This window comes from Amphiprion ocellaris, chromosome 13 (genome assembly GCF_022539595.1).
Source record: "Amphiprion ocellaris isolate individual 3 ecotype Okinawa chromosome 13, ASM2253959v1, whole genome shotgun sequence".
Taxonomy (NCBI): domain Eukaryota; kingdom Metazoa; phylum Chordata; class Actinopteri; family Pomacentridae; genus Amphiprion; species Amphiprion ocellaris.
The window spans coordinates 30,894,998-30,920,040 of NC_072778.1; the positions used below are offsets into that span (position 1 = coordinate 30,894,998).

A 25,043-nucleotide genomic window follows, 5' to 3' on the forward strand; every position below is an offset into this window, starting at 1 on the left:
CGCTTTTAACGTGGGCTGAACCCACACACAGACACACACACGGGGCAGTGATAGGACACGCTTGATCAAATGCAATACAACAGTTGTATAGGCCCACAGCCCCTCGATGCTGCATCTTCCATCACTCCTCACACACTGTAGGTGCAGCAGATATATGCCGGCTTCATACATTTATATAAGAAACTGTGAGTCGATAAGTTTGTGCGCATTTTGACATTACTGCAAACATACTGAATATCCTGTCCTGCTTTGTGTGGGCTTTTCTTTCTTCAGTAATCCTTTTTCTTCCATCATGCTAAACATACAAGATATAGTGGAGGACTTCAAACAGGAGATGGTTACAACAAATAGTGCAAATTCATAGCAGATTGTTTATTTTACAATGATGCATGTCTCATTGAAACAAGAGATGGTACCAAAGTCCACATTTACACTGTTCATCTTGGTCGACTGCACCACCCACCAGTTCAAGACTACATTCAAGTGTGTGTATTTTTTTTTTTTTTTTTTTTTTTTTTAATAGCTTAGAATTTATTGTCAGTGACTGTTTTCCTTCTTGGAATTGCAACTGACCAATCAGACAGGAGCTCAGACATGAAGCCAAGTGCCGAAACCTGCAGTTCCTAAAATAACCACTTGGGGCTGGTTCCAAAAGTGAATTAGTCACCATAGACCCCAATGTTATAATGTCCGACTTTACAGCAGAAATAAACATGTACTATCTGGTGCAATAAATATGATTTTAATGTCTTTAGTTAATTTCATTGTTCGTGACATTTATTTATGGGTGATTTTTTATATAACTCATCTGTCATAACTCATCTGACAGGTGAGTGCTATCCCAGGACAGTCCATGCTCCACCTCTTTACTCAGTTTTGGTTTAGCTGGGAGTAAAGAGGAGTCACCAAAGTGAGCTTGAAAGACATTATTTTGAAAACCAATGGTAGATTTCACGGTGGGGTCGTCCATATTTACATACATTAGATGAAACAGGAAAACAGTCATAGCCATGTGACAACTATAAGTTGACTTCTAAAGCTAGAGTGGAGGTCTTCAAAATATAAATGAACATCCGTTACAGCTGCACAACACCTATAAATACCAGGCAATTGTCTGTATGTTGCAGTAAACCATAGTTTTAAATCTGGTTTCTGAGGCAACATTTCCACATTAGTGCACTGGCAGGTATTCATTTTACATCAAACAGCAATAGCTAGTTTGCCAAAGCTAAAGAGGGGAAAAACTGTCGCAATGGAGTTAGACTAAGGTGAAGGAGGCATCCGAGAAAAGTTTCTGACATTACAGATAAAAAAGAAATGTCAAGTGTTTACATGATTCTCAGTGCCAGAAAGGAGAGACAAAAATCTCCAATTGACAAATGTCTTCAATCAACATAACAAATGTTGAATTAGCTGCACTAAAAACCTGTTACTGCTAGACCATCATCTTACTTCCTGTTGACAGATACAACAGTCACTACTGATCAGAAAGCTGCTGAAATTTTATCTTTTTCCATTTCTTTCCAACTAGTCCCATGAAAATACCAAAGCCACAATTCTGCTAAGAAATATTGTGTGTGCAACCAAAACCTGATATGCTTCATTCCTCTGAGTTCTATTGTTGTCCTAAAACTATTAAAAACATCAGTGAAGCCTGTTGTCGTGCTGCGTTCTTTCATTAGGATTCACACACACCGTACTTTATCCTGACTCAGTCCCATGTACACTGTAGTGGTGTCACAAATTCCAATGTGTTTTAATCCGCAACTAAAAATAACCTGCAACAAATGTACTTTCCTAAAACTACAGGGTCCATCTGTTTTGGGAAATTGTGTAAGTATGAAATAAATATTTCTGACCCATTTTTAAGTAGTAAAAAAGGGTTAGATGCCATAGACAGAGAAGGAAAGTCTGAAAACTACACAAGTAGAAGTCAATGAAGGAAAAAAATACTCAGTGGGGCTCAAATGTAGATCCTCCATGAAGTACCATCCAAACAGCTTGCAGTTATGTAAGTAGGATTCAAGTATGACTTTTAGACTCGCAACAGAACAAGCAGCACATCCTTAAATCCAGTTTTCACATTCAGTGAGATTTAGTCCTGTCACAGACTCCATTCGGCTGATGTATAATTCCACGTCACAGCAAAGTAAATCATCTCAGCATCACCAGATGTCGTCTCTCTCTGGCTCCTGACTTGTAATGAGTTATGCTGAAGAATTGCACTGAATGTCACAGTCATCATATATTTTTTCTTTGGAATAATTTGCCTGCTATTTTGGTATTTTCATGATCAAGACTCCAGACGCCACAGTGAGAATGACTGTTGGATCTTGACTCAGCTCAATGAAACTTGGTCTTGGCTTGTGCCGGTGTTTACTGATGAAACCAAACAAACAAGTCCTGATGCGGATGAATTCACAAGCATCACGTTGGAGTTAATGTTTCACTTCCACTGGTAGACTCATATCCAACATTATATTTGTGACTTTAAAACTGCAGGAATTAGTATTTTCGGATGCTAAATCGCATTTTTTAATCAACACTGCAGTATAAAAAAGCACAATAAATACATTGCAGAGGACTGTCAGAAATGTAACAAATTGGAAAGCTCATTTTAATCAACAGTTGCTATGTATTCCCATGCAAACATCTGACCAATAACATGAAGGTCCAGCTCACTATCAACTACTTTCAGATTAATTTATGACAGTCTGGTGAAGGCTGCCAGGTTAGTAGCAGAAGCATGAGGAAAATGTTATTTCATTTCTTGTAGATCTTATTTAAATCAATGTACTGTTTATCTATTTTGTATTCACGTGCAATTTGTTCCATGAAAGCATGTTTAAAATAATGTATTTCTTTATTCAGTGAAATTTTGGGGGGTGTGCCAGCAGTGCACCTATTAATGTAGAAATAATAGGAACTGCACAGCTGAAACACTATAATATTTGTCTATTTATCGCAAGGCAGAGTGTCATTGCAATATTTAACAAGAAAAGCACTTAGACAGCGCAGCACTCCGCCAAGGCTGCTCAGTCGTAACATTTCTGACAGCTGAAATCTTGAAAAAAATCGTGGCAGAAATCACCGCAACACATAGAACACGTCTATTTAATGTCGATGTACCCACAAACAAAATGACCTTGCACTGAGCACAGTGTTATTCATGTGTACATTATGTACGGACACCAAATCACGTGACCTAAATATGTAGCAGGTGGCAGGAATTGATGGGACTCAGAAACACCCCCACAATTTAATCAGTTGTTCCGTGTATCATTTCTGGTGGATAAGTCCTGATCAGTCCAGAGAGGTGGATTTGTAGTAGGATCACAATCATGTGATCATCAGCAGGCAGCTGATGTAGAGTTCACTTGTTGTCATGGTTACTGTATCTGGCAATCATATAGAAATCTTTAACAAATCCATGGATCCAGACTATAAGCTGCATCACTGCCAAAATCTAATCACCTGGTCCTTGTCTCATTTCTGACCTTCCCTGAAAATTTCATCACAATCCAATATTCCGTTTTTGAGTAATGCTGCTAACAGACAGACAGACAGAAGGACAAACGTACGCAGATCGTCACACAACTCCATGAGTTCCATGGTGGAGTAACAATAAAACAAAAGATTAACAAATACTTGATGAATGTAGTGGAGGAGTTAGCTAAAGAGCAAAACATTTTCCTCAGGAACTGGTGGAGACAAAGATATAACTAAAAGTAAATATTCCCATTAGTTTGTGTCACGTAGCATGACACAAACGCAACTTAAAATGAATGCTAACGTTGCCTCATGTCTGCTCAATTACAAATGATCTAACATGCTTTCTGTAACTTCCTGCCTTCATAATGTTAGTAATGCTTGTAGAGGTGGACAAAAAAATCCATTAATGCTGCTTTTGAAATTGAAAATTGAAAACTCGTTCTGACATCAGGCCATTTCTGTAACACTCCAACATTCGCACTTCATGTCATCATCAGTCAGTTGTGTGTAGATAAGAGAAAGACCAGAGCTTAATCTAGAGTTTTTAATTTCTCTCACAACTATGTCTATCATTTCTGTCTGCAGGATTCCTTTCAGGAGAGAGAGCGTGCACCATCACTCTGTATAGAAACCATACTGCACCCTTAGAACAACTACAAACACATTCACAACAAGTCACATATTTCATGTATCTTTAGCTCCTGAATGATCAACTGTATCCATATTAAATCCAGCATGGCATCGGGATGAGGCTTTTCTAGGCCCTGCTTCAGAAGGACAGCTAGAAGTCATTACAGGAAACATTCTGTGTGTATAAAATAAAGGATTAGTTACCAAGATGCTTTATTATTTTGGTAAAAACGCATGAAGTCAGACCTCCCCATTTTACTCTCTTTACTGTGCTCATGACAAATTGTTTTCTGTAGGACTCTGAGCAGCCTGCTTGCTGTTCTCATCCGGCATTTTGCTTTGGATATTTTGCAGGAGACAATGAGGAAATCATGGGAACTGTAATCTAATAACAATGTACCATATGTGGAAAAGAGATGAGATTTCATTGTGGGAGGGGCGACATTAGGCCAATTCCAGCGGTACGGATTTGACATTTAGTTTCACAAAGACAAAATACCTCTGAGAATAATAATCTTTGTTTGTACTGCACTTTTCAAAAGCAACTTACAAAGTGCTTCACAGTCAGTAAATACATTAGAAATAATCAAGAGTAAATTAACTAGAAACGCCACCAAACAAAAGAAAGAAAACGCAGCAGGAGGATGCAGATAATGCAGCAGAATCAAATACGTAAAGTCAAATGTACTGACTGTACTTTCTTCAGTATGGGTAAGAACACGTATCAAAGGCTGAAGGTGTTGCGCTACAGAGCTACTCTACACACACTACTGTTTTTAATATCCATCATCTCACTGTGGAAAGGCAGCACAGGAAAAACAGACAGAAACGATAGCTGTGACTTCTCAGAAACCAGGGAGTTCATTTAAAATATGTGTGGGAGAAAAGGGAGTGAGGTGTTAAAATGAAATTTAGGTCTCAGCAGATTGGAATATTTTTCTAAAGCTTGGCAACACGCACACACGAGTAGGAGGTTAAGACACACAAGAGGAGAAGGAGAGGACAGCCAGTTTGTCCATACATCCAGTGTTAAATAACAGTCAATCCTTCTGTCAGTCTGTTAATCAATCCCTCCAAACCAACACAAGCAGTTACCATAGTTCAATCACAAATTCTCAGGCCTGTTTCCATTGTGTGGTCAGATCTTCTCATGATGCCCACAGAAGAACATTTGGACATGTTGGGGAAATGTGCTTCTTATTCACCTTCTGATGAGAATTAGATGAAAGATAACTAGACAACCACAACCAAGGCTCAGTTAGTACTTGCAAATGGAAATAGGCTACCATTAGGTGGGCTAAGGGCTAGGCTATGAAAAGGTTCAGCTCTGGGAGCTGTGTGAAAACTAATGAAGGCAAAACACAGAAATTAGGTTACTGGTAATGGATTAAAATAATCAACAGAAAATACTTGAATGTATCAAGGCAAAACAATGATAAAAATAATAATACAAAAATACAAAACAATAACAGAAAATCTGAATCAGAAAATCAAACCTTCACCTGTCCTTCAATCAATCCAAATCAGAAAAAGCAGCTTCACTTTCAACAATATAACGTGACTATGTGCTTAGTTCAATATCAATAGTCCACTGACAATTCATGGTTGAAGTGAAAGATAAGCTGATTCACAAAACAATTCCAACAATTCCAAAATTTCCAACAAATCCTACCACACCATTCTGGAAGGGATGAAGCTGTGGGGCTTTAGACCTGCCAATGAGTGGGGTGGGTGAAGGGGTGAAACTTGTCAGACGGTTGTCCAGTTTGGTCCAGGGTAGCTCACCATCAGTTCAAACCTAACCTGTTCAGCAGACAGGCTTCATAATTATCATCATCATCAGTCATTCATCACATTTTCCATTAGTTGCTCACCAATATTCAATGTTCAGCACAATGTTGGTTCAGGTGGGTGGCATCTAGAAATCCAAAAGCAGTTGAAGGCCTGTTAGCATTAGCATGAGTATTATAATGAGCAGTGGCATGATATCAACCAACTTCCAACATGCGTAACAGGAGTTTGAACTCACATCCTCTTTGATGCTGTGGTTTCCAGGCTTGTGAAAAGTGAATTGTTTCCAGAGATGAGTGGTGTGGGGTGATCCTGTTGTTCAAGTGACTGTGTGTGACTGAATGAAGCTGATGGGCTTCAAACAAAGGAACAGGGGTGGATTCCAGGTGGGAGAGAGACTGCCGGTGATTGGCTCAGGTGTTGAGGGTGACTGATTGTGATTGATTGTGACTGGCAGGTGTCTGTTCATGTTGGGATTCCTGATGGCCAACAATGAACTATTCCAGAGTGAATGCTACACTAGCCTCAGCTAAAACTCAAAAGAGGCCTGAATCTGTTCAAAAGTAAAAATGTAAATAAAGTTATATCAAGAACTCTGCAGCGCATAATCCACCCAAGGGTTCCTTTAGGTGATAAAAATACCCAAAGTCCCTGTACTCACTGGAGGTAGAAGGCACGACAGCCACGTGTGAATTAAAGTCATAAAGTTTATAATTTTGTAATATATTTCATCCAGAATGACATTCAATGTGCTGCTTGTTTTGAGAGAAATATATCACTTAGATTATGCTCTCTTACAACATAACAAGGACACATTATTTATTAACAGAATTTCCAAATTCATGTTGTTTTCCCCTTTACTAAAACCAAACTGTAGCATGATTAACATTTTGATAGTTGAGTTAAAGCACTGAAATTGCAAAGTGATGATTGAGGAGTGAAAGAATCAACACTGACTTCAAGCACAAGACGAGACATTTTTGTACATTCAACCAGGAGCATGATCTTTCAGGAGCCTAAACTTGAAGACCCCTTTTAGGGAAACTAAACTTTTTAACCTTGTTTACGTGTCTACATGATGTGTTCTTAATTACACTTTCAAACTGCAGTGTACCGATGACAGGTCAAAAACATAAATTCATCTGTAACAAAGCTAAGGAATCAAAATCCTGTCAAAATAACAAATAGTTAGCTCAAAAGGGAATAAATAGTTAAAAGTAACAAATAGTGGACTAAAACGAATAAATATCTAGCTAAAGGTAAAAATAGGTAGCTAAAAGGAATAAATATTTAGCTAAAGGTAACAAATAGTTAGATAAAAGGAATAAATAGTTAAAAGTAATATTTAGTTAAAAGCAACAAATACTGGACTAAAAGGACTAAATAATTAGCTAAAGGGAAAAAATAGTGAGCTAAAAGGAATAAATAATTAGCTAAAGGTAACAAAGAGTGAGCTAAAAGGAATAAATAATTAGCTAAAGGGAATAAATAATTAGCTAAAGGTAACAAACAGTGGACTAAAAGGAATAAATAATTAGCTAGTAACAAATCGTTAGCTAAAGGAATAAATAGTTTGCTAAAGGTAACAAATAGTGAGCTAGAAGGAATAAATACTTAGCTAAAAGTAATATATAGTTAAAGGTATAAACAGTTAGCTAAAAGGAATAAACAATTAACTATAGGTAACAAACAGTTACTAGGAATAAATAGCTAAAAGTAACAGTAGTTAGCTGAAAATAACTAACAAATAGTTAGCAAACTATTTGAGCTAATCATTTTTATTTTATCTACATATATTGCTTTCAGCTAATACATTACCTGTACCTTTTTAGTAGATTTAGCTAACCATTTAATCCATCACTTTTTATTTTGTTGCAGTATTTATTAGCTTTCCTAATCATTTACTTTTAACAGTTGCACTTTTTGTTACTGTTAGACAAGTAGCTAAATATTTATGATAGTAGCAATATTAGTAGTAATGATAATAACAGAGATTAAAAATAAATTAACTTCTGCTGCATTGGTTTCTCAAGGAACCACTTTGGGCTTAAAAGGTTCCTCCACAGTAGTGGTGGTGAGGAACCCCAAAAGGTTCCTTAAGGCTCTTCTACTCATGAGGAGGACCTGCACACTGGAGCCACAGCTGCCTTTAATTTGATTAGTGACATGTCATCCTACTACTGGTCTTCTTCAGGAATATACCCTCAGGAAGGACATGAGGTTTATATATAGCAAAATGACCGCTGACATCATAATGATCTAATCACATTAAACTACATTAGACCTGCTGTAGATAACATGACAAGTTAGAACATCATCTACATTTTACCTCGTGGCGAATTAATATTTAATTATGGGTTTTCAAATGGAAGTGTCCATTAACTGGTCATTTAGGAACAACATTTTAAGGATGTAATTCTCAGAACAGCTTCAACATAAATTCAGTTTCTAGAAACCAGCTTGCTAAATAAGAAACACTCCTTCTGGTATTCAAAGAAATCCTTGAAGCAAAATGATTTGCAGTGAAATAAGTGACATTGTTTTCCCCCTCTGGCACCTTGTTTACTTGTGTTAGGAAAAATAAGACGTCTGTAGGTGGATACGACTGTAGCAGCTCCACCTAACAACCATCCAGATGAGCCTCGTCACCTGGTGAGTCTGAGGTGAGGCTTCCAGGCTTTTATGGAGCTCAGCGTGGAAATGAGTGGTGAAAGTTGGCCTGGAGCAGCTGTGGGAGGTGAACCTGGTTACCAATGAGCTCATCCCTCTCTGGGACGCTCTCCTCGGGCAACATGGAGGTTTTTGTCAGCCCGAGAATGTTAGCAGAAACCCAGAATGAAATTACCCTTCATGGATGTGGCATCCACATTGTGAGTGTGACGGTGTCAGATTGACTGAATCACCATAAATTCCCTCTACGATTTTAACTCATTTTAAGCGTTTGACATAATTCTTCAAGTCACTTTGGGTATTCAAACATACTTGAGTTTGTCCTTGATAAGAACTGATAAACTGAAACGGGGTCTAATGAAAACAAGTAAAGCCGTGGGAAATGAAGAAACTCTCATGTGTGTTTATTGTATAGTTCTATTAATGACACTAAATCACAAGGTTCAATATAAACCTTCACTTGCCTTCGTTTTTGGATGTGCTGATGAATTAATACATGACAGGTAGGTTCCTATATGGGATTTAATCTCTAATACCTGAATTACTTTAACTTCTAGGTTTAAAAAGCTGTAAAACATACAGACAACTTTGCTGCACACTCTACTTGCAGCTTCATGTTCCAAAACCAAATCGCAAATGCTGAGGAGGAGGAATTAACTGTGAAGGGTTCTCCATTAAATCTTAAAACCACTCTCTCTATGCCAGAAACACATTAGCACCTATAGAGTATATTTGGATGGCAGACAGATTATGCTTTAAATAAGTAATTCAATAGATATTTCCATCCTGCCTCATTGGGCAGACCTTCATTTCCACTGCATTAATTACCAAAAACACACAGAATACAGGAACATTAGGAGGAACATTAAACATATCTTATAAACACCTACTTATGAAAACTTTCTTACTTTAATACATAAGACGGGCTGGTGTGTTATTACAGATATCAGTTATTTACTAAAAGATGCTACAAACCACTGCATAAAATTGAGGGACAAGGATTGATGTGCAAATAGCTTTATGTGGACACTGGAGCAGATCTAGGTCTTTAACTAGAAACTATTTTCACGTATTAATTAAGTGATTAGTTGTTTAATATATGAAATGTCAGAAAATGGTGAAAAATGTTAATCTGTGTGAAAAATGTTAATCTGTGTCCAAAATGACATACTCAAATGTCTTGTTTTTACCACATTCCTAAGATATTCAGTTTATTGTGATAGAGGAGAAAAGAAAAACAAAAAATATTCACATTTAAGAAGGTATAATCAGAGAATTTTAATCTTTTCCTTTACAAACCAATTAATCAATTATCAAACAGGCTAACTTATCGATTAATCCTGATAGATCTGTGCAGAATGCTACATACTTGACATGAGGCACTGCAGATGTTATTTTACACAGCATCTACTCAAGTCCATATTACACCGAGATTATAATTTATGTGAACCACAAGCATTACTATTTACGATATCGACCTTTGAACAATTGTAAAATCTGAGAGAGAAAGTGCTTATTTTTGTAGTTGTGGGTTTCTACCTGTAAAATAATCAGTAAACAGATTGGAGAACATCCAAGTGAGCTAATAAATCCTGTGGGTCCCATCGAAACTCCTCTAAGATCTTGCAAAAAGGTCTATTTTTGGCAGCAACAGCTTTCCTAACAACCACAGAATAAAATATATATTGTGGATGAAACTGCAATAAATCCCCCATTAATTTAATTTGGTGATGTTAGGTCTGAGGGTTGAGATGCAGTTTGATAAGGAATTATTCTCATGACTGCAAACATCTTTAAAAAAAAAAAAAAAGAAAGCACACAGATTTTCAGCTATGCATAAAAAGAGAGTGAGAGAAATACATGAACACAATTACAGCAGATTCACACATCCCACACAGCACACACCAGGCAAGCCATAACAAGTCTAATTCTGCAGCTGCAATTTACACGCTGACACAAAGAGTGCATACACGGGAACATGTGTAACGCACAGATGCACACGTGTACATTTTATTGTCCGCACTGATGGATACATGTGATTGTCTGTGTGTAAATGTGTGCTGAATTTGTGTGTGTGTGCAGTATAAGTTGCTGATCCAAGCCTTCTGTATCACTGAGTGATGGGAGAATTCCTCAGCGAGAGGGGTGGAGGCGGCTGGTGGGCGGGAGGGGAGCCACAAATGGACAGCAGCGTCTGGCCAATAGCCTGAGACCGGCCCGCTCCACTATCCAATCACACGTGACCAGCGCTCCCATCAGCCGTCCATCAAGAGGTCCTTCTTTCAAGGTCAGCTGATGCTCCCTCCCTTCCTTCCCTCCTTCTCTCCTCCCTCTTTCCTGTCCAGCATCAACAGAAGTGATCTAATTTCTTGCTAAGCATGATCCAATAACAGAGCGATACGGAAGCCAAACCAATTAGGTGTGTTCGCAGACAGGTACAGAAGCCGGCAACATGCCTGCACACATGGGCTGGCTGTGCGAGTGTGTGTGGGTCACCTGATAGACTGAGAAGAGTACATTCATAAAATGTACAAAGAACATGTGCAGAGGATGTGTGTGTTCATGGAGAAAAGAGAGAGAGAGAGAGAGAGAGAGAGAAGCTCCTTCTATCTCATTCTCAGATCACTGTGATTTCTGCAGCGCACAGCTGTCACCATGGAAACCAGGGAGGGAGCAGAAGATAGAGAGAGAGCGAGAGGGGTGAGAGAGAGGATGTAAGGCAGGAAAGAAAGGGGGAAATAAGATTGAGAAAAGGGGAAGAGAGAGATGGTGGTTGAATGATAGCAGCTACAGCAGGCCTTCATGCAGCATCACCCAGCTAACCTCTGCAATAGCGAGCTCAGGGCAAGTCTGCTGCAAAACCCAGCGCGCTTCTGCCCGTCACATCCACACATGACGGAGAAAATATTTCTGTGTGCACGGTTGCAAAGAGTGATCAATAAATCATTCCCTTCCTCCCCTTTCTGCTTTTTTGTAGCCACACACTCACACTGACTTGACCTTGTCTACTATCTTGGTACTGTGCATTGTTCTATCGGCTGCAGTCAGATCTATTTAGGTTTAAATACACCCTTCAGATTCAACAGAAATATGTGTTGTTTTTTGGGGGTTTTTTTTGCACCGACACACAACTACGCACATGCACACAGAAAAAGAGGCTGTCTTCCGCTCTAGATGTACAGTCAAGCCTTTTGTAAGAGATAGAAAGAGAAGGGAGTGGGTGTGAGAAAGCCAGGGAGAAGGAGAGAAAGATTTGTTTAGAGAAATGAAGAAATCGAGGGAGGATAGATAGATAGATAGATAGATAGATAGATAGATAGATAGATAGATAGATAGATAGATAGATAGATAGATAGATAGATAGATAGATAGATAGATAGATAGATAGATAGGATGTGCAGAGTTAGTAATGAATAGTTAATGAAGGGCTTGCGGGCAGAACGGTGAGGAAAAGCTATTCTCTCCATCTCTCCTCTTTTTTTTCTTCTCAGGGCTGGGAGTCATGTGCAAGTCATTCTGTTCCCCACCTGTCCCCCATTTATCTCTTCTTCTCCTTGTTCTTCTTCAACACTTTCCATTCTTCCTCTCACCTCTCCCCTCCTTTCATCCATCCACCCCCTACCCACCTCTACCTCCTTTTCCTGTTTTCATCCATTCTGCTATCTTGCCTCCCTCCTCCATTTCTTATCCTCCACCCTTTACTCCTCCATTTCCCACCTCTCATCTCTCCCATCAACCTCCTTCCTCCCCCCTTCCCCACCTCACACACATCATTAACTGCAGGCTTGTAAAGCAGACTAACAGACACAATTCTCCTGATAAGGGGATTGAAGCATTGATCACATCCATCCTCCATAAGGAGCCTCAGATTCTATAGAAGAAAGATGTCCCACTGCCCCTTCGAGAGACCAGACAAAGACGTCGTAAGAAGAAGATGCCCTACTGCAGCTTTGAAAGACAAATGCAGATGGTGAGATTGAATTCTTGTGGTGTACCCCAAGGCTCTGTCCTTGGTCCCTTTTCTTTTTCTCCTGTTTGTATATGCTATCATTATGGTCATTTGTTGGTCTCCACTCTTAGGCAGATGCAACACAACTCTACATTTCTACTTTATCTGAGGATTAGATCCCTGTTCCATCTCTGATCAGTGAACAAATTGAACAATATATTTCACAATAGGAGCAAAACAGAGCTCATTATTTAGTATCTACTTGAGTCACTAAAATTCCAAGTTATGTAGACCACATAAATCACTATAACATTGACCTTTGAACAACTGTAAAACCTAGAAAAGAAAGCATTTATTTTTCTATTTGTGGGTCTCTACCTGTAAAATTGTCAGTAAACATCCAAGTGAGCTAATAAAACCTGTGGGTCCCCTCAAACCCTCCTCTAAGATCTTGCAAAAAGACCTACATTTGGCATCACAGCTTGCTGACAACCACAGAAAATAAATTTGTAGATGAAACTGAAATAAATCCAGTAACAATTCTCCTGATAAGGGGATTGAAGCATTGGTTACATCTGTCCTCCATAAGGAGCCACAGATTCTCAAGAAGATAGATGTCCCAATGCCCTTTTGAGAGACCACAGAAGAAGATGCCCTACTGCAGCTTTGAAAGACAAAATGCAGATGGTAAGATATAATTCTCATGGTGTGGCCAAAGTTGGTCCCTCTTTGTTCTCCTGCTCGTATATGCTGCCATTGTGTTCATTTGTTGGTCTCCATTGTTATGCAGATGACACACAACTCTACATTTGTACTTTATCTGAGGAGCCCTACTGAGCCTCTGATCTGTGAATAAATTGCATAAAATATTTCACCATTAAATAAGAACAAAGGTTGTTTTTTTTCAAGTGAAGCTCTAATGAGAACCTCAAAAATTTGATCTATAATGTGGCATGGAAATGTAGACTTTTGCAGATAGTGAATACAGGAAAAACATATCAGTTATAAACTGTCAGTAAGAAGCAGCATCTACTGTTCTACTGATCCAGTCTCTAAGATTACAATTAATGTGGATGACATAAATCCTATATCAACCTTTGAACAACTGTAGAGGCTAGAAGAGAAAGTGCTTACTTTTGTATTTGTGAGTTTTTATGCAGATGACAAACAACTCTACATGTCTATTCTATATTTATTTTTATTTTTATTTTTTCTGTTAAAAATTTTTTCACCCTTGTATATATTGTAAATAAAGCTGCTGTAACAATGTAAATTTCCCCTGGAGTGGGGAGAAATAAAGAACTTTATCTTATCTTATCTTATCTTATTTCATCTGAGGATTAGCTGAGACAGACTCTCATATTTCTTATATTTCACAGCTGAATAAGGACAAAACAGAGGTTAGTATTTATTGGCTGAAACTCCAATGAGAAGTTCAACCTAAGAACTTGACCTATAATTGGGTCAAAAGGCTACAGCAGAGATTTTTACATTACTAACTGAACTGAGCTCACATATGAGGCCAAAACTAACCCTCTGGCTGTGAGCTGCAGAACTGATTTCAACCCCTCGGTGAATCAAATTTGCGTGAAAGGAACTTAGTTTTTCCTGTCTGTAAACCTCTTCGGTACCTAATAAAGTCAGACATTTACAGTTTTTTTAGTTCTCTCGTGTTGTGATTGATGTAATCAGATCATTTCATAAAGTGCAACTTCCAGAAACAAATAGAACAGAACAGGTTCATCTCAAAGTAAATGCTTTACATACATTATATGTATACACAAAAGAGACAAACTGTATTTCTATATTTCTTGCTTGTTTACTTGGAAATGCCTCTTAAATGTTTTTACACATGGTGCCAAATGACATTACAACATAGATTTAATTTTTTTTAAATAGTGACTCACTGGTCTTTTGTTTGACTGGCACAACTGTGCATCCAAGTCCCACTGGCATTTTCATTCTCACTAAAATTAATGCACTGCTGTGAAGTGACAAACATTTATTAAGGATTAAATCTTCACTTGGCAACTTTGCGTGCTGGCAGGACCAAACAGCACTGAGAGGAAACCGGTTTGTGTGTTTGAAGCCAAATCCCCAAAAACCTTAAAATGTAACCTCAGTAAACTGATCACAGGCTGCTCTTTCATCAGTCGGTCAGCCTGTGATGATTCTACCAAAGAGAGAAGCGCAATGAGAGATTTATTGTGACTGAGTCCAACTTTGGCTGAACAGAACACACATTTAGTCCCTGCTGAAGAGACTGTTTGTGTCTCACTTTTAAAATGTGTTGTGTCACTTACAGTTGGTTAATTGGAGCCATGCATGTCTTTTGAGGAAATATAATACATCTGTGGAATAAACAACAAAGGGGGCTGAGATTTCAGGAATTTGCTTTTTAATTATCTCCCAGCTTTGGTCAGAAGACAGCGCATGTGTGTATGTGTGTGTGTTACAATAGCAGGATACTGTAAAATTAATTAAAACTATCAGTTTTTAGTAATAATTTATGAAGCCAGCACAGTGAAGGGAACAGATGATGTCCTCTCTGTCTCAGTCTTCCTATTTTAGTCCAACACGGTCTACCTTGGCCACCTCTCCGGTTTTACAACACGGTTATACAAGCATAAATACTGATGAGCCAACCGAAGCAGCAAAGCCGATGCACTCTTCTCCAGGTGACACATGGCAGAAAAATGTAGGACACTAATGAAGACAGGCAGTAGACCTCAGCAAATGAGGTTAATAAAGGTATTAACATGCCAAACTACCGAGAGGCAGGATAAGTTATTATTATTATATGCACCTTGAGCTATTTTTTCCACCCTTCCTTCTGTGATGAGGACAATTACTGGGGTTCAATTACACATCAAATCTGTTTACAAGGATGTTAACTTCATCAGGCAAAAATATTTCCTAACACAGATATGAATTAGGAAAGAAGCCCACTGATATTTTATAGATTAATTAGCAACATTCTATGAAAATCTCCCAACAATGAAGTGAACAAAGCACTACGGTCCAGAAAATGTTTTTCTTTTTTTGGCTTCGAAGCTTCATTGAGAATTATTGTGAATATTAAGAGGTGAGGTACCAAAAGAGACGACAGATACAAATAAAACAACGTGAAAATCAGCCATGGTTGCAACATGGCTGTTACGTAAAGTTTTCATGTCTTCTGAAAAACTTTTAGGGGGTTATCTGTGCAAATTTTACAAGACTTTTGTACTATTCGCGCAGGATTAGTATTACCTGTTGCTCTCTGGTAATTTATGAATTATCCCCCTGACATCTGTGTTTCTTGCAGTCTGTATTTTACTCATTTAAAAAATGAGGAAAGTTAAACTTTACTAATTTACTGACATTACAGCCCGGATATGATGTCAAATCTGTGCACGTCGCAACATCCGCTGTTGTCACGCTGTTAATGTGGAATGTAGTTGTCATGGCAACAGTAAATATGTCATATGACTTGAGAACAGTGGACAGCGTTGTCGGGATAACGGATTGTCAGGACGTTTGTATTAAACTTGTTGAAAGATAGGCCTAGAAAAATGTTTCTTACCGCATGCTGCTACGCATGTCATCCATCTCTATGTCCTCCCAAACTTCCCTCTTCTTGTTGATCTGATTTTGCCGTTTCTGCGAATGGTCCATAGGCCTGTTGTGTATCGGCCTACTCCTGCATTTGTACCTAAAATGCTGTCAGTAATTTCCACCACAGCCTCCAGAATTATACTGGGAAGTATGTAGAAAAAGACAGGCAATAAAAAAAAAAAAACAATAGCTACCCCCCAGTCACTGAGCTGCAGATTAGCACGGGACTAGTATTATCACAGGACGCCGGCCTTTGGCGAAATATGGCAGGTAATTTGTGGTGGAATTTTTACTTTACAAATTACAGACATGGTGCATTCACAAGGGATTAAGCTCACAGACATCCTCCGCAAATATTACAAATCACCATTGGTCCTGAGGTAATGCTAATCCTGTGTGAATAGGGCTTTAGCCGTGACCTGTCGGCCTGTTAGGTGCTAATGTCCCAGAGACTAAATGTTCTTGGCCGAGAGTAAGAGTAAATAATGTTGCTGCACACTGAATTATGTTTGATTACTATTTGCTGTTTTATGAGTTGACTGGGATTTTTCCGTGGCAATATAATAAACACAAATACATAAAAACAAACATGAAGCATCAAACTACTGATTTTTGGCATCAACTGCCACGACACTCTAAGCTTTAAGCTTCAAGTAATTCGGGTCAGTCCTACTTACCGATATATCAGCCAGTATATTTAAAATATATAGTTTTAAATCAGTTAACCACACCGCTGCATTGACGGATGTGCTGCTTCATTAGCAGGAAAGAGGAGTGTTGTTTCAAGTAATTAAAGTTACATATTTAGAAGTTTTTCCATGAAAATAGTCCCCTCCTGCCTTAAAATTACATGGATGTAGCTTTATACTGTTGCGTCCTTCAATGTAAAACCTATGAAGTTTCTTGCCCTTATCTCCAATCACTTCGCTGCAGCTCAAGCACACCGACTCACCTACAACTCTGTTCAATCACAGTAAAGCTACTCTTCCCTAGGCAATGGGAAGGAATAATTTAGCCATACATCTTTGACTAAAAACTGATTTTATAGAAGAATAATGATACAGAAAATGCCACGCTGCCAGTTGACAGATTTAGTTCTTTTGCTTTGCTACATACGAAACTCCGGAAGTCTAAATCCAGCTTATTTAAACTATCATCAGTAGATTACAGTTTGAAGATGTGACTAAAAAGAGAGATTTTCATTGTAGGAGGTCTTCAAGTCAATATATATATATATATATATATATATATATATATATATATATATATATATATATATATATATATATATACACATGCATGCTGCTAAAAATACTCCCTAGAATAACAAAAGTCTATTTATACACAGATAAAATAGCCCCTCAACAAATGCACTATTTATTCCTGCTTGAGTGATGTCTGCTAAAATCTACAGTGCTCAGCTATTTTTAGAAAATGACTGAACTCTTGTCTAAAAATGCTTCTATATATTTGTGTCTAGTGTTAAAAGATTTACGTCTTCGGTATGAACCACTGGGTTTAAGGCTGGGAGCAAAGAATTTATAGAAAAACACAAAGACTTTCTCTATGTTTTAAGGGATCTGTGTTTCTGTGTGTCACATTGCCTTAAAATGAAGCTTGTCTTTTTATTTTACTGCAAAATAAATACACAATATGTACAATGTAAGTATGATTACATTCATGTAGGGTAATGTACCATATTTGATTTTATTTTTCAGGTGCCGTGCTTCATTATCATGTATGGTATTACTTATGTCAGTGGAATTGCCATCATTAGTTTTTACTTTCTATTCTAGTCTCTGTTTTAGTGAACTTCTTTGATTTCAGTCATGTATTCTTCTTATTGCTTTTCTACTTTTTAGGCTCTGCATTTCTTAGATTGTGTCATTTAGTTTTTTTTCTGGGTAATATCTGGCACAAGAATTTCCTTTGGGATTAATAAAGTTTTATCTTATGACAATAAGAATTTGTCCTGGCTTAGACACCTCGCTCTAATTACATTATTTTTTGACTAATTGTGCAGCAAAAAGTCTTCAGTGTTTTATCTCGGTTCAGAAACAAATGAGGCACAATCGGTCTTGGGAGCTGCTGAAATTGTTGCATAATCGACCACATTACAAATAAAAAAAAGCTAAAATCTTGAAGCGAGCTGACAAGAGAAGCTGAAATATCATTTCATAAGTTGGAATTAGGTAACGTGTCGTCACCACCGTCTCAATTAATGTGTGGGAAGAAAATTCACTTCTCAATATGTACAACCTCTGTGTGTTCAAACACATAAAAGACGCCGAAATGAGCACATCATACGTACAGTTCTGTCTACTGCAAACCCATAATAGTTACAAGAGAACGTCTGGAGAGGCAGAGGAGGACATCTGGAAGACAGATGAAGATACTCTACTTGTCACCGTCAAAGATCGCCACAACAAAGAGAGATAAAGATAGCCAACCTTTCTGAGCCTCAGATAGCCTGATATAGAACCAAAGGAGTGTTTTAACTCTTTTCTTTCACTTTTGCGAAGCTTTACGTTGTCTTTACAGTGATTATAATTCTCACGCAGAGCAAAACAGACACAGAGCATCACCTCTGGAACAGATTTCATCAGTTGAATGCTTTGCTCAAAAGCACCTTGGATGTGACAGAGCAGAGTTCCACTCACGACCCAGAATAACAGCTGAAAATGTCATTTTACAACTTCCCCAGTATCAGGCGATGCTGACTGCATGCCAGCCCCGTACAGTCTGGCACAGCAGGGCCACTTATGGACAAGAATGCCAAAGATTAAAATGTCTTTCCAAGAAAAGAGTAAGACGTCTCAGATTTATCAAAACCACAAACTTGTAATTTTTCAGCGTTTTTATCTGCAACACCAACTGACAAGTTCTTGGCACAAACATTTGTAATTATTCAATTTTAAATTTGATGTCTAATCTAATTCTGTGGAAAATAATCTTAGCTGAGAAACACTGAGAGCATCGGCCAAATCCATTCTGTCTGAAACAGGCACTTTGCTGATGCAGTGAAGGAGGGTGTGTGCAGCGGCAGCAGCTGCATGAGTGTGTGTGTGTGGGTGGTGTGTGCAGTGTATCTGCATGTGTGTGCTTCCATGTGTGTTAGTGGGGTTACACAAAGACCTTGTCTCATTCACAAACTGAGCCATGTGGCACCGGGCTGGTCCCTTTAAGAGGCATGTGTCGGGAGTTTTCTACGAAGACTGACTGCTGGAAAAGATGAGTGCCGATACATTCTTCACAAACAAGGACGCACACAAACACATACACACACACACACACATGCACTAAATAACTGAAGGACATGTACAAGAGGTAGACGGCTGTGAGTGATCTGAGCCACAGAGAGGTGCACTAATACACACCTCGACGAGCAGAGTTGATCTCTATAATGTCGTTAGAACGTAAATGAACCTCGACATGGTCTATACATCGTCCCTCGACACACACACACACAGACACACACAGACACACACAGACACACACATGCATGCAGGCAACATAGGGGAGAAATCCTCAGCCTTCTGTTATTCAGTGTGCATAATTTATAGCAGCCCCAGATCTCTCTGCTAATGACAGCACACTGGGGCATCTGCAGCACAGCAGCAACAGCAAACTGGCATTGCTGTGTGTGTGTGTGTGTGTGTGTGTGTGTGTGTGTGTGTGTGTGTGTGTGTGTGTGTGTGTGTGTGTGTGTGTGTGTGTGTGTGTGTGTGCGTGCAGCGGTATAATGCTCTGTTGAGACAAGGACAGTGAGAGAGACAGAAGGAGAGAGAAACAAGAGAAAGCGACACAGAGGGTGTCTGAAATAGACACAGATAACGTAACAAAGAGGGGAAAAGGATGAGACAGACAAGTGAGAGGCCACACACACACACACACACACACACACACACACACACACACACACACACACACACACACACACACACACAAAGTCTCGTCACTCACCGATTCAACCTGTTAATTTCCCTGGATGCACATTCACATACAGCACATGCATGAGTTCCACCTTTACTCTGGCTTAAGGTGGAACGCCTCTTAATGAAGGAAACAGTGTTGAGCCCAGAACAGACAAACCAGCTTCTGCTACATCTATGTTAACAGAGACCTGAATCTGCGAGCATTAGGAAGAAAAAAACGTAATGAAATTCTAAATTCGCTGGGCTTGTTTTAAACCTCATTCGCTGCTGTGGCCTTGGATGTGTTTCCTGTTGCAAGGATTGTTTTGACATGCTGCCCCAGAGCAGAAATCTCCTAATTCTGGGATTTGGAGATCAATGCCACAGTGGTTCTGCCCTCCAGCTGCTGCACACACCGATGTGAACCTGAGCTGAGAGACAGCGGTGCATGTTAACCGAGAAAAATTCAACACATCCTCGTACCTGAACGACAGATTAAGTCGATCTGCGATGACTCGAAAACGGCACATACGAGCGTTTGCAAATGGAGCTTCATAAAGATGCACTAATTCTGCATTTAGGGTCTGACGTTTGTGACACTAATTCTTAGAGGTACTCGTCCTTTAGTCACGTTCAGGCATCAAAACTACTTGGTTACATTTCGATTATGGTTCGGGTTGCCTCAGTTTTCTTAGTTACCAACACTGACAAACACCAGTGTTGTGAAAAGTTCATACATTTTACATGCACTTATTCAAAAGATTTCAGGATGTCACAAATAAACATTGTTCATTTTTTTTCCCTTTAACTGAGCTGTGTTTTTGTTTACAAAAATCATACTGCTCTTTATGATTTGCTGACATTAAATGCACATGCAAACACGGTCTTATACGGACAAGTCATGCAGTCAAAATAGCATCATATGCATGTATGCCTTCCACAGCTATAGACAGTGTCCTTTATAGGTTCACTATAAATTTATTTTGCACACATTCACACATACATGCACTGGTTTGCAAGATCGGTTGTTATGCATCCCAGTAATGTTGCATCTCGTCTCCCCTAAATCATCCCATCTCAGATTTTTAGAACAATTTCTGTTCAACCATCTCTGAATGTCCATGATAATTTTAAAATCCTAAACTATGGATATTTTTAAAGGTACAGTATTTGTGAAATCTCAGCTCGACGTGTCAAATACTTTTCGAGACAAAATAGTTTTAATAATTGCCTGCTACCCACTTATTTACGCATTAAAATTTGAAGTTGCTTGAACAACAATATCTCAGGAACCATTAAAGATAAAATTATTACTGTTTTTCTTGTGACACATTTGATCCCAATCTGCAATATTGTCTAAAAGTAGATCAAACAATATCTGTATATGGGCGAGTTAAACAAGAAAAAAAAAACATTAAAAGTTATATTTAGACTCACATTAACAAAAAAACTGACAATGCAGAAGTTAACGAGATATTTTCTGAGCTATATGTAGCTTCATGTCACAATAATACAGAACAAAGCATATTGAGTACTATTTAATGTGAAATATTTGGTCACATAAACAGGAAACAAAGTCATTTTTGCAGAAAAACTAAAATATTGTGAGATGGTCTAATCCGAATGTTTTTGTTTTTGGACTCCACTTTATAGGCTGGAGAAACGGAGTGAACTGTTACGTCTTATAAGTACTGAATTAATTTACTTAATCATTATATTTATGTCACTTTAAAGACTTTTGAATCAATGGCATGATGAGAAATAAGGAAAATTTCAGGCTTTTATCTTTTTGATTGTGGTTCAAACAGACTCAAATTTCAACGAGCAAAAAAAAAGTGCAGAAAGTGGGTCGGCTGGCAACTATTAATCGCAAAGATACAGAAATTTTTAAGAAATACGTGGATCCAGACTATAAGCTGCATCACTGCCAAAATCTAATCGCTTGGTCCTTGTCTCATTTCTGACCTTCCCTGAAAATTTCATCCAAATCCGTTTTTGAGTAATGTTGCTAACAGACAGACAGATAGATGGACAAACGTACGCTGATTGTTACATAACTATGCCGCGTTTCTTTTCCTTCAAGCAAATCACAGATGGAAAGACCCTCCTTGTAATTTGTTTTTGTACTCTGCAGGTATTTCTGTGCAGGTCTGAAAACCTCCCTGCTTTTTATAGTTTTCTTCGGTATTACCAAGTAGTTTTAGTGGCGAAACCGAACGAAACAGCAACAGAAAGTGAAAATAATAATATCAAAACTGAATAATAAGTCAACAACATCTAAGGATTATCATCCCACAGGACACAAACCTCAGCTGCCTGATTTTAAGACCTGTGATGAACTTTTATTTCCTCAGATTCTCAAAATGTATTCCTTTATATAACCGAGGTAGACATCTGCCTCCCTGAACCTGGTTCTGCTAAAGATTTCCTGCTATTAAAAGTGAGTTTTTTCTGTCCACAATCGCCAAAGAGCTACTGAAAGCATTTCTCTCAATTTGTTGGGCTTCTCTGTATAATATAATATTGTAATATTGTTATGTTATGTGAAGCACCCTAGGATGGCTTTTGTTGTGTAAAATTTGATTGAACTGGTGAGCACAAGTTTTGATTGTGGACTGTATCAAACAGGAGTCCAAGAAACTTTTCATGATCTATCCTGTGGCACAAAACCTCTCCTAAAACCACCAACAGTCATTCTTTCAAATACCTAAACTAATATTTTAAACACAGGAGCTAGAAGACGACACACTAGTGTTTTACAGAATAGTAGTAAATGTATTTTTAGACATTCCTGGTAACATAAAATTGTCCCTGAGCTGAATGTTGTGTCGTCTCCGGGTAGTGTCAAAGCTAAATATGTCCCTGTCTGTTTCTGTGACTGACAGGAGGGCAGGAATAAGCTGAACCAGTCAGTGCAGCTGCAGCAGCAGGAGAGATTCAGAGGGTGGAGGGAGAGTTGTGCTCGAGGTATGCAGCATTAGATACAGCATCAGTGACAGGAGCATGTTTGGGCATCAGATAAAGCTATTTTAGGAAGAAACTGTCAATGCATCTTAAAAGGCACGCCAACAGCAATGATCAGAGAAGACCTACATTACGCTGCAGCCTGCCTGGGATGTCAGATAGGATTGGTTTTGTACTTTTTTTAAACAGGAGAGTGTGAGCAGTCCACATAGATCAGTGAAGCAGAGCTCAATGGAGACACTGGACAGATCAAAGATTTCCTATCCAACATCTGCAGCCTTGAAGGCTTAATGAAGACAGTGTAATGTAAAATACTGAACCTTAAAGTTGCACCTATTTATACTGAGACTGATTTGCAGATTGTGGGAAAGTTCCATGTAAATAATCCCCACGACAGCTGCATCAGAGGTGTGGGCAGAGCTGGAGTGGGGAAACAGCAGAGCTTATTGGAGTAGCAATGGCAGGCTCAATAACATATAAACAGTAAAAGAGAGGCTGGCTGCTCTCTCCATTTCATCAACATTGGCTGTGCTTTTGGAAGATGGCTCTTCTGTCTTTTATGGCGCAAAAAGATTTACTGTCTCATAATTTCTCTCACAGCGAGGGGTCTTCTAACTTCAAAATGTCAACATTCGCTGGTGCAAAGTCTGAATTAAACCTTCAGACTGTAACCCGATAACCACCTTTTACATCATTCTTTTGGTATTACAGCCAGCAATGATGTTATCTTGTAGGTTCAAGATATTCATGTAACCAAGAAATATCCAGAACATGTCTGTAAAATTCAGCGTATCGGTCCGACAGGTGTTGGTGGTCTGGAAAAATGGGGAAGCAAGACAACTAATAGAGCTAGAACTGCAGCTCCTTCTTTGTTTTCAGGTTGGTTTGTAGTTTTTCAGACAAATAAGTGATCTTTAAACAGAAAATGATCATTCTGGCACTCTGGTGATGTCATGCGATGTGGTGAATGCTCGCTTGTGTTCAAGTTTTCACACGTATTCCATAGTTTTCTTACACACAAAGGAAATTTAGAGCTGGATCTCTGTTCTTTCTCCAGAATTTTACAGTCATTCTTGCTATCAGTTTGCTGTGAACACTTTTAACTCAAAACTGTAGAAAAATTGTCTGGAAATGTATTTTTGTAACTGGTTTCAGGCCTGACACAGCTTTTTACACTGTGCTATTGTAACACTTGGTACCTGAGGCTAAAGCCACTGCGTTAATGTGAAGATGTTGATAGAAATTTGGTAGCAGAGTGAGTCCAGAGGTGGGTGTTGCAACAGTTTGGCTGTGATTGGCCGGCTGCCTGTTTGGACTTACTTTTGGATTGGTTCAGCTCAGGGTGTGTGTCTGCTGACACGCCCCTCACCGACCCATCTCAGAGCTGCAATGACTTCTATCTCAAATTAAAGCCTCCTGCAGCATCTTTCCGTGCAAATCTCTGGCCCGGGTTTTGGCACGGAGTCCTGCTGGGTCGTAGCTCATTCACCGGTTTACTCTGACGTTTCTGCATCCACCCGGAGAAAAGTGCCAGTGTGGCCAGAGAGCGAGATACAACTGAGGAGAAGTCCTGACCAATGAGCCCTTATAGACACCATGCAGAGGTGGACTAATTTGTAACACTTATTCACTGAAGGTTCGTGTGTTTGAGATGGACTGAGCATTCATGCTGCAAAGAAAGATTTTAAATGTTGACCTTTGCTTGCAGTTTTTAAACTAGGGCCACATTCAGCTTCACTGTAGCAGAGCTGGTTAAAGATATTTCACTTTTACAAGGGTTTTAACAAACAAGGGTTTGTTACTGTTTTGGAATTATTGCTCAGAAAAGATGCTAATTTAATCTCATGACCATCTCTATCCAACGCAATTCTGAGATTAGTTTTAGATTTGCAGCGATCCTAGAAAACAGATGTGGAGGAAGTGACAAACACTGGTTTCCTAGAGATTACTGGTTGCCACAGTGCATCTGTAGCGTCACCACACACTGAAGTGTCTAATTAGGTTGTGTTTCTCCCTGTATGTTTTGTGCGTTTAAG

At 38.8% G+C, this 25,043-nt stretch overlaps 1 protein-coding gene across 4 annotated transcripts in view; it reads right to left on the reverse strand.

The window, feature by feature from the left end:
* The window catches only part of nrg2b (neuregulin 2b), a 66,654-nt gene that overhangs the window by 38,678 nt on the left and 2,933 nt on the right, over nt 1-25,043 (reverse strand). The gene's annotated exons all lie outside the window — the stretch shown is intronic.